Raw genomic sequence first — 14,856 nt, 5'->3', positions numbered from 1 at the left:
TATATATATATATACATATATATACATATATATATATACATACATATATATATATATATATATACACAATGTACAAATAATTAAAGGACACAAGATAAAATAAATAAGCATAAATATGGGTTGTATTTACAATGGTGTTTGTTCTTCACTGGTTGCCCTTTTCTCGTGGCAACAGGTCACAAATCTTGCTGCTGTGATGGCACACTGTGGAATTTCACCCAGTAGGTATGGGAGTTTTTCAAAATTGGATATGTTTTCGAATTCTTTGTGGATCTGTGTGATCTCTCTCTCTCTCTCTCTCTCTCTCTCTCTCTCGCTCTCTCTCTCCCTCACACACTTACTGTGTCTCTCACAGGAGCTTTGATATGGAAATACCTCTCTTCCCAGACCTTGATTGCTAAGTGATGGTTTCTATGGATGGATTTGCTCACAGGCCATCACTTTCTCGTCAAAGACTCATACTACTCTAGACAGGATGAAGTACAACAAGCAACAACACACTTATACATTACAGTGTATGTACTTACATAGATTATACAATATGCATTCATGTGTTTGGACTTTACACCTTGTAAATGTTTTCCATAACAATTGTTATACCATATGCTATATCTGTGTGCTAGATGTTTGTCGGTTACTGAATTTGTTACAAATAATGTATTGAAACATATTCTAAAGGAATGCCCACTGTAAAGCCCTAAGGCACAGCTTGGGGGGATGGAGGAAGCTGATTGGATGATTTCTCTCCGTTGTTTTTGATTAGCTTGTCTGCTAACATCCTGCTCTCCACTTATTGCTGCGAGGACGGATCCGGAACTACAGTGTGTGTGTATCAGGGGTGCTTTGCATGTTAACAGTATTTATGTTTTGTCTTGTGAATGAGACTGGGAGAGTCAGGACTCTTGAAAAAACACACCAGGCCTGAGCTCACAGAGCCATTCTGCCGGAAAGCAGAAGAAGAAGCACACACACACACAGTTGTGCACTCCTTTCAGGTGCATTTTAGACCACCTGTCCCCCCCAGGTCTACACACACAAGACATATTCAAAGACCACCTGCTGAACAGCCAGGTAAAGCAGAGCAGAGTTGGGGGAGGGTTAAACCCACTAATCTGGGGGGGTGAGCATGTCCAAAAGGGAACTTACAGCTGTCACACACATATATACACCTGGCCCCCTCACCCATTATCACACAAACCTACCCCACCCCCATCTAAACACACAGCCCCGGGAAAGGAGGAGCCCCTGCATTCAGCTGTCTGCACAATGAGCTAAAGCTGATGGGAACATGGTGTATTCAGACAGGGAAGGTTAGAAAGAAGCAAACAGCCATGACACTAATCAAACGTAAGAATGCAAATATTAACATAAAGAGAGAGTTGTCAGTGTCTCACAGAGACCTGATGTGTAAAATGAGATGTGTACATGGCATTCTAGCGAGTGTAAATTACTCATTTTGTAGTGTGTTAGCCAAACCGGTGTTCTCATTAACAAGTGTGCTCCTGAAGGGATCAGGGCTGGAAAACTGTTAGAGAGAGAGAGAGAGGCAAAAGAGAGAGGGAGAGGCAGAGAGAGAGAGAGAGAGAGAGAGAGAGAGAGAGAGAGAGAGAGAGAAAGAGAAAGGAGAGAAAGAGAGAGAGGAGGGAGGGAGAGAAGGTGAGAGAGAGAGAGAGGGAAAGAGAGAGAGAGAGATGGAGGGGAGGGAGGGAGAGAAAGAGAGAGCGAGAGAGAGAGAGAGAGAGGGAAAGAGAGAGAGAGAGAGAATGTGTTTCTTTCAATGACTTATGCAGTGGTAGTTTAGAACAAAGCAACACAGAGAGAGGAACACACATACAGACACACAAAGTGCTGTGTAAATGAGAGAGCAGTTTACAGTAGGTCCCCTGTGCTTTAGCAGCTAAAGCCTTCTAACCTGCTACCACACAGTTCAGCCCACAGCCTGGGACTAAAGCCTTCTAACCTGCTACCACACAGTTCAGCCCACAGCCTGGGACTAAAACCTTCTAACCTGCTACCACACAGTTCAGCCCACAGCCTGGGACTAAAACCTTCTAACCTGCTACCACACAGTTCAGCCCACAGCCTGGGACTAAAGCCTTCTAACCTGCTACCACACAGTTCATCCCACAGCCTGGGACTAAAGCCTTCTAACCTGCTACCACGCAGTTCAGCCCACAGCCTGGGACTAAAACCTTCTAACCTGCTACCACACAGTTCAGCCCACAGCCTGGGACTAAAACCTTCTAACCTGCTACCACACAGTTCAGCCCACAGCCTGGGACTAAAACCTTCTAACCTGCTACCACACAGTTCAGCCCACAGCCTGGGACTAAAACCTTCTAACCTGCTACCACACAGTTCAGCCTACAGCCTGGCACTAAAACCTTCTAACCTGCTACCACACAGTTCAGCCTACAGCCTGGCACTAAAACCTTCTAACCTGCTACCACACAGTTCAGCCCACAGCCTGGGACTAAAACCTTCTAACCTGCTACCACACAGTTCATCCCACAGCCTGGGACTAAAGCCTTCTAACCTGCTACCACACAGTTCAACCCACAGCCTGGGACTAAAACCTTCTAACCTGCTACCACACAGTTCAGCCCACAGCCTGGGACTAAAACCTTCTAACCTGCTACCACACAGTTCGGCCTACAGCCTGGCACTAAAACCTTCTAACCTGCTACCACACAGTTCAGCCCACAGCCTGGGACTAAAACCTTCTAACCTGCTACCACACAGTTCAGCCCACAGCCTGGGACTAAAGCCATGAGGACAAAGCACTCCACCCCCACACACACACCCAGACACACACACACTGAGCAGAGCTGTGTAGTGTCAGCCTGCAACCCCACTTCCTCCTCAGCCTTCCCCCACTTACAGTGCTTTCTGGAACTATTCAGACCCCTTACATGTTTCCACATTTTGTTACATTACAGCCTTATTCTAAAATGGACTCAAAATATATGTCCTACATACAATACCCCATAATGACAAAGCGAAAACAGGTTTTTAGAAATGTTTGCACATTAATTAAAATAAAAAAACCTGAAATACCTTATTTACATAAGTGCTGTGTAAATTAGTTACATAAGTGCTTTGCTATGAAACTCAAAGTTGAGCTCAGGTGAATCCTGTTTCCATTGATCATCCTTGAGATGTTTCTACAACTTGATTGGAGTCCACCTGTGGTAAACTCAATTGACTGGACATTATTTGGAAAGGCACACACCTGTCTATATAAGGTCCCACTGTTGACAGTGCATGTCAGAGCAAAATTCAAGCCATCTCGCTTTCCTTCTTCCAAACTCTCCTCTCGCTTTCCCTCTAACCTCTTCCAAACTCTCCTCTCGCTTTCCCTCTAACCTCTTCCAAACTCTCCTCTCGCTTTCCCTCTAACCTCTTCCAAACTCTCCTCTCTCTTTCCCTCTAACCTCTTCCAAACTCTCCTCTCTCTTTCACTCTAACCTCTTCCAAACTCTCCTCTCTCTTTCCCTCTAACCTCTTCCAAACTCTCCTCTCGCTTTCCCTCTAACCTCTTCCAAACTCTCCTCTCTCTTTCCCTCTAACCTCTTCCAAACTCCCCTCTCTCTTTCCCTCTAACCTCTTCCAAACTCTCCTCTCTCTTTCCCTCTAACCTCTTCCAAACTCTCCTCTCTCTTTCCCTCTAACCTCTTCCAAACTCTCCTCTCTCTTTCCCTCTAACCTCTTCCAAACTCTCCTCTCTCTTTCCCTCTAACCTCTTCCAAACTCTCCTCTCGCTTTCCCTCTAACCTCTTCCAAACTCTCCTCTCTCTTTCCCTCTAACCTCTTCCAAACTCTCCTCTCTCTTTCACTCTAACCTCTTCCAAACTCTCCTCTCTCTTTCCCTCTAACCTCTTCCAAACTCTCCTCTCGCTTTCCCTCTAACCTCTTCCAAACTCTCCTCTCTCTTTCCCTCTAACCTCTTCCAAACTCTCCTCTCTCTTTCACTCTAACCTCTTCCAAACTCTCCTCTCTCTTTCCCTCTAACCTCTTCCAAACTCTCCTCTCGCTTTCCCTCTAACCTCTTCCAAACTCTCCTCTCTCTTTCCCTCTAACCTCTTCCAAACTCTCCTCTCTCTTTCCCTCTAACCTCTTCCAAACTCTCCTCTCTCTTTCCCTCTAACCTCTTCCAAACTCTCCTCTCTCTTTCCCTCTAACCTCTTCCAAACTCTCCTCTCTCTTTCCCTCTAACCTCTTCCAAACTCTCCTCTCTCTTTCCCTCTAACCTCTTCCAAACTCTCCTCTCGCTTTCCCTCTAACCTCTTCCAAACTCTCCTCTCTCTTTCCCTCTAACCTCTTCCAAACTCTCCTCTCTCTTTCACTCTAACCTCTTCCAAACTCTCCTCTCTCTTTCCCTCTAACCTCTTCCAAACTCTCCTCTCGCTTTCCCTCTAACCTCTTCCAAACTCTCCTCTCTCTTTCCCTCTAACCTCTTCCAAACTCTCCTCTCTCTTTCCCTCTAACCTCTTCCAAACTCTCCTCTCTCTTTCCCTCTAACCTCTTCCAAACTCTCCTATCGGTGCAAATGTTCAGATTAACAACCACCCTCAATAAACATCTCACTGTCTATTTAACACTTGATGCTCCTGCTCCCTCATACTTTCAACACACACACACACACACACACACACACACACACACACACACACACACACACACACACACACACACACACACACACACACACACACACACACACACACACACACACACACACACACACACACACACACACACACACACACACACACACACACACACACACACCCCCGTCCTCCAGCCCAGTGGTGACATAACACAGCCACACCTGGGGGGAAGTGAGCAGAGTAGCCAGAGAAGAGGGCCGCCTAGACTCTCCCTATATTGCTTGGCTGGAGCTGGAGCTAGGTCAGATACTGTATATACAGGTCTGGCAATTCACCTCATAACATCTAGAAGCTTCCAAACACAAACAGATCCAAGCATCTGCTGTTGAGGCGATTAGCATTGAATAAAGTACTAGTGGCGATTGGTTAAGCTGAGTCACTAGATGTTTTGAAAACAAGTTGATAATATGAATAGAATGTAATTGTCTTGGCACAGTTGGTACACATACGGCAGAATTGTTGATTCTTAGTCTTAAACATGGATTCGCAAACGATGTCCTCACGTCAACAGATCAGTACCCGAACCCCCAACCAGGTAAAAAAAACGTTTCATGTCTTTATTGTGATGTTTCCTCACATCAACAGATGTATTTATTTTGGGTCATGATGACATCGGGGCATTCATGAAATACGTCATATTCTGGTGGTTTTCTGGTTGAAATTACATCCCATTACCAGATTACAACCAGGCCCCTAAAATACACCTGACAATGTCACAAAAGACGTTTAAAGAATTATAGGGTTACTGTCGTTTTAGCCACATAATTAAATAGAACAATCAAATCAAATGTTATTTGTCACATGCGCCGAACACAACAGGGGTAGTAGACCTTACAGTGAAATGCTTACTTACAAGTCCTTAACCAATAATGCAGTTTTAAGAAACATATAACAAATATAATGAATATTATGTTAATTGTTAGTAATTCATTAACAGTCATTAAATAAATACACATACTGTATAGCTGCATAATTGAAGACTTCAGCAGGCTTATCAAATTAGGCTCAGCCTTTCCTTATTAGCTTACACCTTGGCAGATATTCACCCAGGTGAAGACGTCACTGTTAATGAGGGTTCCGTACTAGCTGCCATGCTTGACACCTCCCAAATTAGGAACCAGTCCAGGTTTCCATTGGCTACTTTAACAATTTAATCTTGGCCTTGTTTTTCTTTCCTCTCTCTCTCTCTCTGACCATCTCTCCATTTTACCCAATTGCGTTGACTAATAAAGGAACCTGCCTATGACAGGCTATTGTTTTAACTTATACTGTGATAGATAATTAAAATAGTCTGACACAAGTGGGTTTAAAAAAATGTAATTAAAAAATATATATATATATTAGATTTGTCATATATTACTTTCACACATCTTTGTGACCAAGATGTTAAATGGTAGGACTAATCATTGTTTATTTAGTAGGTATAACCACCATGGTTGATGCAAAACAAAGCAACATACAGGTTGTGTGGTTTTGAATTCTTTACAACTTTAATTGAATAGCATTTATAATGTTGTTTTTTTTTTTATCTTTATTTAACTAGGCAAGTCAGTTAAGAACAAATTCTTATTTACAATGACGGCCTACACCAGCGAAACCCTGAGCCGCTGCATGGTACTCCCAATCACGGCAGCTATGATACAGCCTGGAATCGAACCAGGGTGTTTGTAGTGACGCCTCAAGCACTGAGAGGCAGTGCCTTAGACCGCTGCGCCACTCGGGAGAATGTATAGGCTTTTAACGCATGTATAGGTCTAAATGCTTAGGCTATAAATTAAAGTTATTAGGTCTATAAAATATGATCAGAATCTCGGAATAATAAAACACTGTACGTATAGAAGGAAACCAAATACAAGTGTGATTTTGCAATTAAATTTTAGAACTAATGGAGTTAAATGATCGAAATACAAAAGGTTAGGGGAAAACATATTAGCAGACTGTTGTGGGAAAGGTGTAGCATAGGACATCAGACATCGATAGATTTGATCAAACAGACGATTTGCGCGACTTCATTGTTGACATCGCACCTGGCGTGCGCCGAGACATTGTGTTGTTGTCAGCGCATGAATAAAGTGGTGTTGTTCCCCTTTCATTTTCTGAGCACGGTAGAAAATGGAGGAAGACGGAACTGACCACTCTGAGGGGGCAGACACAGACCGACAGAGACACATACACAATAACCGAGACACGGGCAAAGCATATCAGCAGAACGGTTTGGCATTTCAGCTTCATTCAGCACCAAATGAAAACACTTGACGCCATACTTTCAACTCAACTCAAGAAGCGCCTGCGGACGGATCAGATTAATATTACATATCGCTACAACATTGCCCAAAAACCATTGAGTCTGAAACCTGAACTCTCCCTCTTGTCTGGTAGCCTACTCTGGGGTTGGGTGTTGACGCAGCAGAAATTTCCAGCTGGAGAAATCCCCCTTTCAGAGGTTAACTGAGGGAAGGAGAAGGGGTGGGGGGTTTAAGCCCTTGCCTGCCAAACTGCCAGCATTTCATTTTAAAGGCTCAGGGCAGTCAAAAACGTGATTTGCTAAGTTTTATATATATTTCCACACTATGAGGTTGCAATAATACTGTGAACTTATAAAAAAGAATGATAACGCCTTTTAGTTTAAGCCTGTTTGAAAAGACCAACTGACATGTCAGCCTGTTTTGGTGGGATGGAGTTTTGGCCTGCCTGGCATCATCACCAAGCAGTAAATGTTAATAGACCAATAACAAAGAGTGTTTCAAACCTCTGCCAATAACAGCTAATGTTCAGGTTACATATCCCTCCCATTAACCTCAATTAGGGCCCTCAATCAGACTACTTCCAGACAGTCCTAGCAAAATTAGTGCTTGAGAAATAGCTCTAAGCTAAGAAGCTTATTTTTTATAGATTTTTTAAATAAATAAATATAAAATAAAAGTAGGTTACTGAATTGTTACCCAGAAATGATTTGATATTGCGATAAAAATGGTTGCATTGAGCCTTTAAATGCCCCGACAGACCGCATAGAACGATATACAGCCAAGGCATCACGATCAGTGACAGCTCACTGCCGTGACAATCCCGCAAAGACCTAGAATATTGGGGTCAAAACGTTGACAGTTAACTCAACATTCGCGGGTTAACAAATGCAGTTAGGGAAAGAGGGGTTCCTTAACAGCGGAAACAAATAGCCTATGGTGACAGCGTTTTATTCTGCAAATACATGTGCCTTTAGCCTATATCGTGTTATCCCAATCTCATGCAAGTGCACAATTATCCTACATTAGCAAATGACTGCATCTCATAATAACAAAAACAAGAAACATACACGCAAGTAGACATCTGGCTTGTCAGTTAACTCGGCAACATGAAACAGGTAGGCGGACTACTTTTAGCATGATGCTTAAATGCATCGCACCGAAGAACTGTCAAAATACACTTGTGCGGTCCGTGACATGATACCAACACACCGACAACCACCCGTTATTAACCGTAAAACCAATATACACCGCTTCAACTTGTCACATGCATTCAGAAGAGTTACATTGTTCAATGGTTATAACGTGTGGCAAGCACGCTCTCTATCTGAACGTAAAACTATTATGAAAATGACATTGTTGTAAAATGAAGCACATAGCCTGAACCTTGTGACAGCGTCTCCGTATAAAATCAGCAGCTTTTAAAATACATACATTGACACTAGGCAATTGAATAGAAACGGAAGGGCTGATGAAGGAAAAGCAATGAAAGAGCATGGCAGACATACCTGTTAACCCATGGGGTCTGGGATAGACGCGGTGTCGATTCTTTGGAGTCCAATCCGATGTGACAGCGTGAGAGATAAAGAAAGGGGAATGTTCAGAAGAACATAGTATTATCTTCTTTCATCACCTACGCTTTTTGTGTCTCTTTGAGTGTTATTCCCCTGTTTTCTCCCCCTCTCTCCCTGTCTCAGCCAGCCTTTTTTCTCTCTCTTTCACTCCCCTGCTTTTCCGTGTTTTGGTATCAGGAACCAGCCTCCCCCTCTGTGTCTGTCTGTCTCTCTCTCCCCTCTCTCTTTCGCTCTCTTTCTCCAGGGCGCTCTCTCCCTCGCACTGTCCCCCCGTATCTCCCTGTCTTTGGGCAGACTCAGGAAATGAGGCAACATGAACGCACACGCCGTTCCATCAGCGACCAACCCCCAGACACTCTCTATCTGACAGCTCAAAGAAATATTAGTGTCATTATTGCAATTGAGTAGCACGATGTGAAATCCTAAAATAAATAGAAATGTCGGGTATTTGTCTGTGTGTGCAGTGTGTCATGAAAACAATATAATGGAGCGTTAAACATTCTTATTCTTATGCTAAACTGGGTTGTCTTATGGACAAGACAACCAATTGAAATTGAATTGTATGTAAGGTGTAAAGTACCGTGCTATAAGATACCTAACATTTATTGTTCCAGCTATATCTTCCGCATATCATATCATTTTCTGAAATAAATAAATATATACTTCTGCAAAGGAGTGTGTGTTTCATCTGAATTGACACCATCTCATGGTAATACAGTTTATGAAGGACGTGTCCTATTTAAAAAATAATGTCTCAGTGCAGCTATTAGCCTACACAGAGAAGTATGCTCTTGTCTATACATTTATGCATGACACTGGGGTTCTGAACATGAGTGCATCTGCTGTGGGTGTTGGTGAGAACAGAAGACAAGCTTTGTCCACCGTGTAGTTTGAATGAAAGGACCAAGCTACACCCTCTTGTGGTAAAACAGGCAAACTATCCATCAATCAGACAGAAGGTAAAGGAATACTGACATTCACATGTTGGACAACCCTTCAAAACAAAATGCTTTTTTTTCATTGTTTCATCCATCTTTCAGACAATGACATTCCAGTAAAATCACTGAAATAATATCATAGTTATTAATAAGGACTAACACATTAATAACACCACCATTGACATCATGTCAATTGTAGATGATATACTGTTATAAATTCAATGTCTGTCTCAATCAGATGAGATTCCTTCATGCCGGTGCCATTTCAGTGCCCTTGCCAAAGTCTGTCTCATTGCTACATCTGATATCAGACATAAACAGACAGAGCACTTCTCATCTTCTCAGTCTGACGTCCTGGCTGTTTAGGGGAAGTAGGGAGATTTGGAGGACAGGACAGCCTGGAGTGTGTTACGTCAGGGAGAGAAATGTTTGCAAAGTGTTTGTTTTTAGGGGAAGTGGGGAGAGGCATGTGTGTTTTTTGTGTGTTGTATGTGTATAGAGGATGTAGGGAGATGAGAGAGAGTGTGCTAGTGTGTGTTGTATGTGTATAGAGGATGTAGGGAGATGAGAGAGAGTGTGTGTTTGTGTGTGTGTTGTATGTGTATAGAGGATGTAGGGAGATGAGAGAGAGAGTGTGTTTGTGTGTGTGTTGTATGTGTATAGAGGATGTAGGGAGATGAGAGAGAGTGTGCTAGTGTGTGTTGTATGTGTATAGAGGATGTAGGGAGATGAGAGAGAGAGTGTGTTTGTGTGTGTGTTGTATGTGTATAGAAGATGTAGGGAGATGAGAGAGAGAGTCTGTTTGTGTGTGTGTTGCATGTGTATAGAGGATGTAAGGAGATGAGAGAGAGTGTGTGTTTGTGTGTTTGTTGTATGTGTATAGAGGATGTAGGGAGATGAGAGAGAGTGTGTTTGTGTGTGTGTTGTATGTGTATAGAGGATGTAGGGAGATGAGAGAGAGAGTCTGTTTGTGTGTGTGTTGCATGTGTATAGAGGATGTAGGGAGATGAGAGAGAGTGTGTGTTTGTGTGTTTGTTGTATGTGTATAGAGGATGTAGGGAGATGAGAGAGAGTGTGTTTGTGTGTGTGTGTGTGTGTTGTATGTGTATAGAGGATGTAGGGAGATGAGAGAGAGTGTGCTAGTGTGTGTGTGTTGTATGTGTATAGAGGATGTAGGGAGATGAGAGAGAGAGTCTGTTTGTGTGTGTGTTGCATGTGTATAGAGGATGTAGGGAGATGAGAGAGAGTGTGTGTTTGTGTGTTTGTTGTATGTGTATAGAGGATGTAGGGAGATGAGAGAGAGTGTGTTTGTTTGTGTGTGTGTTAGCATGTAGGAGATATAGAGGATGTAGGGAGATCTGAGAGAGAGTGTGTTTGTGTGTGTGTTGTTGCATGTGTATAGAGGATGTAGGGAGATGAGAGAGAGTGTGTGTGTGTGTGTTGTATGTATAGAGGATGTATAGAGAGATGTGCTAGTGGATGTGTATAGAGGATGTAGGGAGATGAGAGAGAGTGTGTTTGTGTTGTATGTGTGAGATGTAGGGATATGAGAGAGAGAGAGTGTGTGTGAGAGAGAGAGAGAGAGAGAGAGAGAGAGAGGAGAAAGGAGAAGAGAGGAAAGGGAGAGAAAGGAAAGGGAAAGGGAAAGGGGATACCTATTCAGTTGTACAACTGAATGCCTTCAACTGAAATGTGTCTTCCTGCATCTAACCCAACCCCTCTGAATCAGAGAGGTGTGGGGGGGCTGCCTTAATCAACATCCACGTCTTTGGCGCTCGGGGAACAGTGGGTTAACTGCCTTGCTCAGGGTGTTTTTATGAGTGATGGTAGGGAATAGAAGTGTATGAGTGATGATAGGGAATAGAAGTGTATGAGTGATGATAGGGAATATGTGTGATGATAGAGAATAGGATTGTGTGAGGGCGTGTCTAACATAGCAGGGGGTAGGAAGCACTCTTCATCGGGCTGGGAGCCGAGGGCCGGATCAGGAGGTTGTCGGGCAATGTGGATTAAGGCTGTGGGTCTGTAATTCCCAGACACACACAGCATCTCTCTTTATTTTTCTCTCTCCCTCTCTCTATCTCTCTCTCTATCCCCCTCTCTCTCTCTCTCTCTTTTTTCTCTCCTATCCCTCTGGTTGGTCAGTGTAATGCTGGTGTGTAGCAGCTGTGGCTGCAAACACAATCCCTGCCAGGAACAAGCTGCTTTACTCAAAGCTCCACGGCCTCATGCTAACGTGGCTACTCCAATCCTCCTGACACGACAAGCCTGACCCTCCCTACCCTAACCCTAACCCTCTCCCTCTCTGGCCTTCTCTCTATCATTCCATCTCTGTCTCTCTCTGTCTCACTTTATATATATCTCTACAACACACACACCTGCCTCTCCCCACTTCCCCTAAAAAGAAACACCACGCCCGCTAATGCTTGCAACCATTTCTCTCCCTGACGTAACCCAGTCCAGGCTATCCTGTCCTCCAACTCTCTTTCTGTCTCTCTTTCCGTCTGCCCTCCCTCTCCCCCTCTCTCTCCTAGTTGGGATTAGGTTCCATTAGCTCACTTACACGTTAATTCAGTCAAATGGCGAACACTAATCTATCTTCTAGGAGGGAGGTTATATAGTGGAGTTGTTTTGTCTTTTAATGTTATTATTCAATTGGAGCATGTTCCAAAAAATACTGAACATGGACATGTGTGTGTGTGTGTGTGTGTGTGTGTGTGTGTGTGTGTGTGTGTGTGTGTGTGTGTGTGTGTGTGTGTGTGTGTGTGTGTGTGTGTGTGTGTGTGTGTGTGTGTGTGTGTGTGTGTGTGTGTGTGTGTGAGAGTGTTTTAGTAGGAGTCAGCATGTATGGAGTTCATACATTACCCCTAGGAAACTGCAGACCTGGTGCTTGGGGCCTCTTTACCACAAGTTACTAAAATGACTTTTCTTTTGATAAATGAGAGCTAGCATGTTGTTGCCACTTCAAAACGTCGTTATTGAAGCCTGAAGAACACATGTAAAACAAATATGTAAATAAGAGGAACACACATCATATCCAGTGCAGGAAGTGAAGCCGGGCCTCCTCGCGATGACTTGTGTTTGAACCACGACAAAGGGAGGAGGTACATAAACGCTAATCTGGAAAACCTTTTGAAGTGGAGCATTAATTGCTCCTCCAGTTAGCCCCCCTGCTGCAGAAATCAGCAACGTAATTGATCACGCCAAATAAAACGGCACAGAAAATAGACAACTGTCATAAAAATAGCACAGGACAGTTTCAAAGCCCCATCCACTACCCTTCACTATCAGTTTAGCATGGAGTGCAGCTGTGTCTGAGCCACCCTAGAGAGACTTGTATGCAAAGCGAAGCCTGGCGCTGAAATGACATCTAACAATAATGACGTCTAACAATAATGACATCTGACCAAAGCAAAAGTCGGTCCTCTTTCAAGCCACCTTCCCTTAGACAACAACCAACAGACAGAAGGGACAACCAGACCAGTGTTGGGAACTGTGAAGGAGGGAATGAAAGAAAGGGGGGTAAAAAGAAAATAGTGGTCAGGGAGGGAGGGGTTGGGAATGCACAAAGACAGTGATAGACATAAATGGGGAAAAGACACAGATATGGAGAGAATCTAGAAAGACATATAGATTGTGTGGTAAAGTGGTTGTGACGACAACTAGCCTGGTAATCACACCAGTGCCTTTCCCCATCTCACCCCTGGGAACCTCCCTGATGGTAGCAAGGCTATGTCCCTCGGCCATTCTGTGAACAAGTCCTTTATGTGTTGGCAAGATGCTCCTGGTCTGGGCTGCAAACAACCCCACCCCTGATGTCACGCTCTTCTTTGAAGAGGAATAGCCTTGGCTGCCCACCACCATCTGTGGGGCTGACACACACACACACACACACACACACACACACACACACACACACACACACACACACACACACACACACACACACACACACACACACACACACACACACACACACACACACACACACACACACACACACACACACACACACACACACCTTTCCCCCACTGGCCAGCTTGCACCAGGGCTATATTTCTCTCCGGCAACTCCCACGGCCAGAGGTGACCTTCCCCAGTATGGATGGACAGACTCAGGCATGCCTTGTGTTTGACTTTAATGAGACCCTGTCTACTTCTCTACCTTTCTCCTTCTCTTCTTCACTCAAACCGTGTCTCTTTCTACTCCATTAGATTTTTTTCCCTTTATGTAAAATAACGTGATGATGGATGTCCAGACTATTCTGTCCATTTCAATGTTATGAATCATATCAGAGAACTGTGTTTTCTGTATTTTTCCTACTCTCTCTCTCTTTCTCTACCCCGTTCACACTTCCATTTCTCCCTCCCCGCTCTACCCCCCTCTAAATCTCATTTACTCCCTTGGAAGTAGTCAGAAAGAAGTGGAGTACAAAACGACCTTCTCTTCCCTGAAGCAAAAACATCTCCTGCTTGTGGAGGTCACTGTCTCTGTGCAGCCCAGCACTCTGAACACTACTCTGCTTGTTTTAATGATGCACAGGAACAGATAGAGGGAGAGAGAAAGAGAGAGTATGAGAGAGCAGTAGAGAGGGAGAGAGGGAGAGAGGGAGAGAGGGAGAGAGGGAGAGAGGGATTATTCTACCAATCACTGCTAACCCCCTGACCCCCCTTTTCTATACAGAAAGTGCTCCTGTTTTTCCACGTTCATTTTGAGAGGTTGTTCTAAGCGATGGAACCTCTCAGCGATATGTTATATTACTTCTCCCTCAACCCACACTGAGACCTGGGTTGCTATGCTACAATAATCCAACCTATCATCTTTCCTCCTCCTCCTCTTCACATTTACTTCCTTCCTTCCTTACCAACCCATAGTGCCTTAGGGGAGGACAGGAAAGGGTCACCCCCCCCACTCGCTCCTTTTTTCCTCTCTCTCTCGCTCTCTCCCTTTCTCACTCTCTTTAATGACCTCCTGCAGTTCACCAAGTTGTTTGATTTGACCCGATGACCTCAAGGCCCACCCAAAAATATTTTCTGGTAGTTCTGCCATCACAAAAGGAAATGGGACTATATAGTCATTGACATAATAAACAACCCAGCGAGTTTGTAATGGTTGCAGTAAAACCTTTATAATTATATCACTGGCATTTGGCCGGGAAAGACCTGGGGCCTCATTAATGAAAGGTGCGTGTTGTTTGCGGTCCCCCCTGGAGGTCAGGCCCGCCAGATATGGGGCATATAAACACGTCATAAGCCGTGAAATAAATGTTTAGAATGACAGGAAACTAGCTTTAAAATGGCAAAATGTGTAGTATAGCAAGAAATTAGCTCAGAGGTTCATTGCCTGGAAAGTTCTCTACTTTTGATATATATTGGATATTGGAATCACCATGGTAAAACCATGAACTATTATTTTGTCAATATTCTGAATA

General features: G+C 43.8%; 1 long non-coding RNA gene across 34 annotated transcripts; it reads right to left on the bottom strand.

Annotated features, from left to right (window-relative positions):
* Window positions 1-1,174: 1,174 nt before the first annotated feature.
* Window positions 1,175-8,823, bottom strand: LOC127912482 (uncharacterized). Of its 34 annotated transcripts, XR_008082882.1 has the most exons (5): window positions 3,605-8,823; window positions 2,681-3,570; window positions 2,585-2,632; window positions 2,441-2,488; window positions 1,931-2,344 (listed from the first exon to the last, which is right to left on the bottom strand). It is a non-coding gene; the product is annotated as an uncharacterized LOC127912482 (long non-coding RNA). The 34 variants fall into 34 exon arrangements; XR_008082872.1 differs by adding an exon at window positions 1,175-1,912 and having other exon boundaries at window positions 2,105-2,152; window positions 2,201-3,570; XR_008082874.1 differs by adding an exon at window positions 1,175-1,912 and having other exon boundaries at window positions 2,105-2,152; window positions 2,249-3,570.
* Window positions 8,824-14,856: the final 6,033 nt, after the last annotated feature.

This window comes from Oncorhynchus keta, chromosome 27 (genome assembly GCF_023373465.1).
Source record: "Oncorhynchus keta strain PuntledgeMale-10-30-2019 chromosome 27, Oket_V2, whole genome shotgun sequence".
Taxonomy (NCBI): Eukaryota; Metazoa; Chordata; class Actinopteri; order Salmoniformes; family Salmonidae; genus Oncorhynchus; species Oncorhynchus keta.
This window is presented reverse-complemented; position numbering and strand designations above follow the sequence as displayed.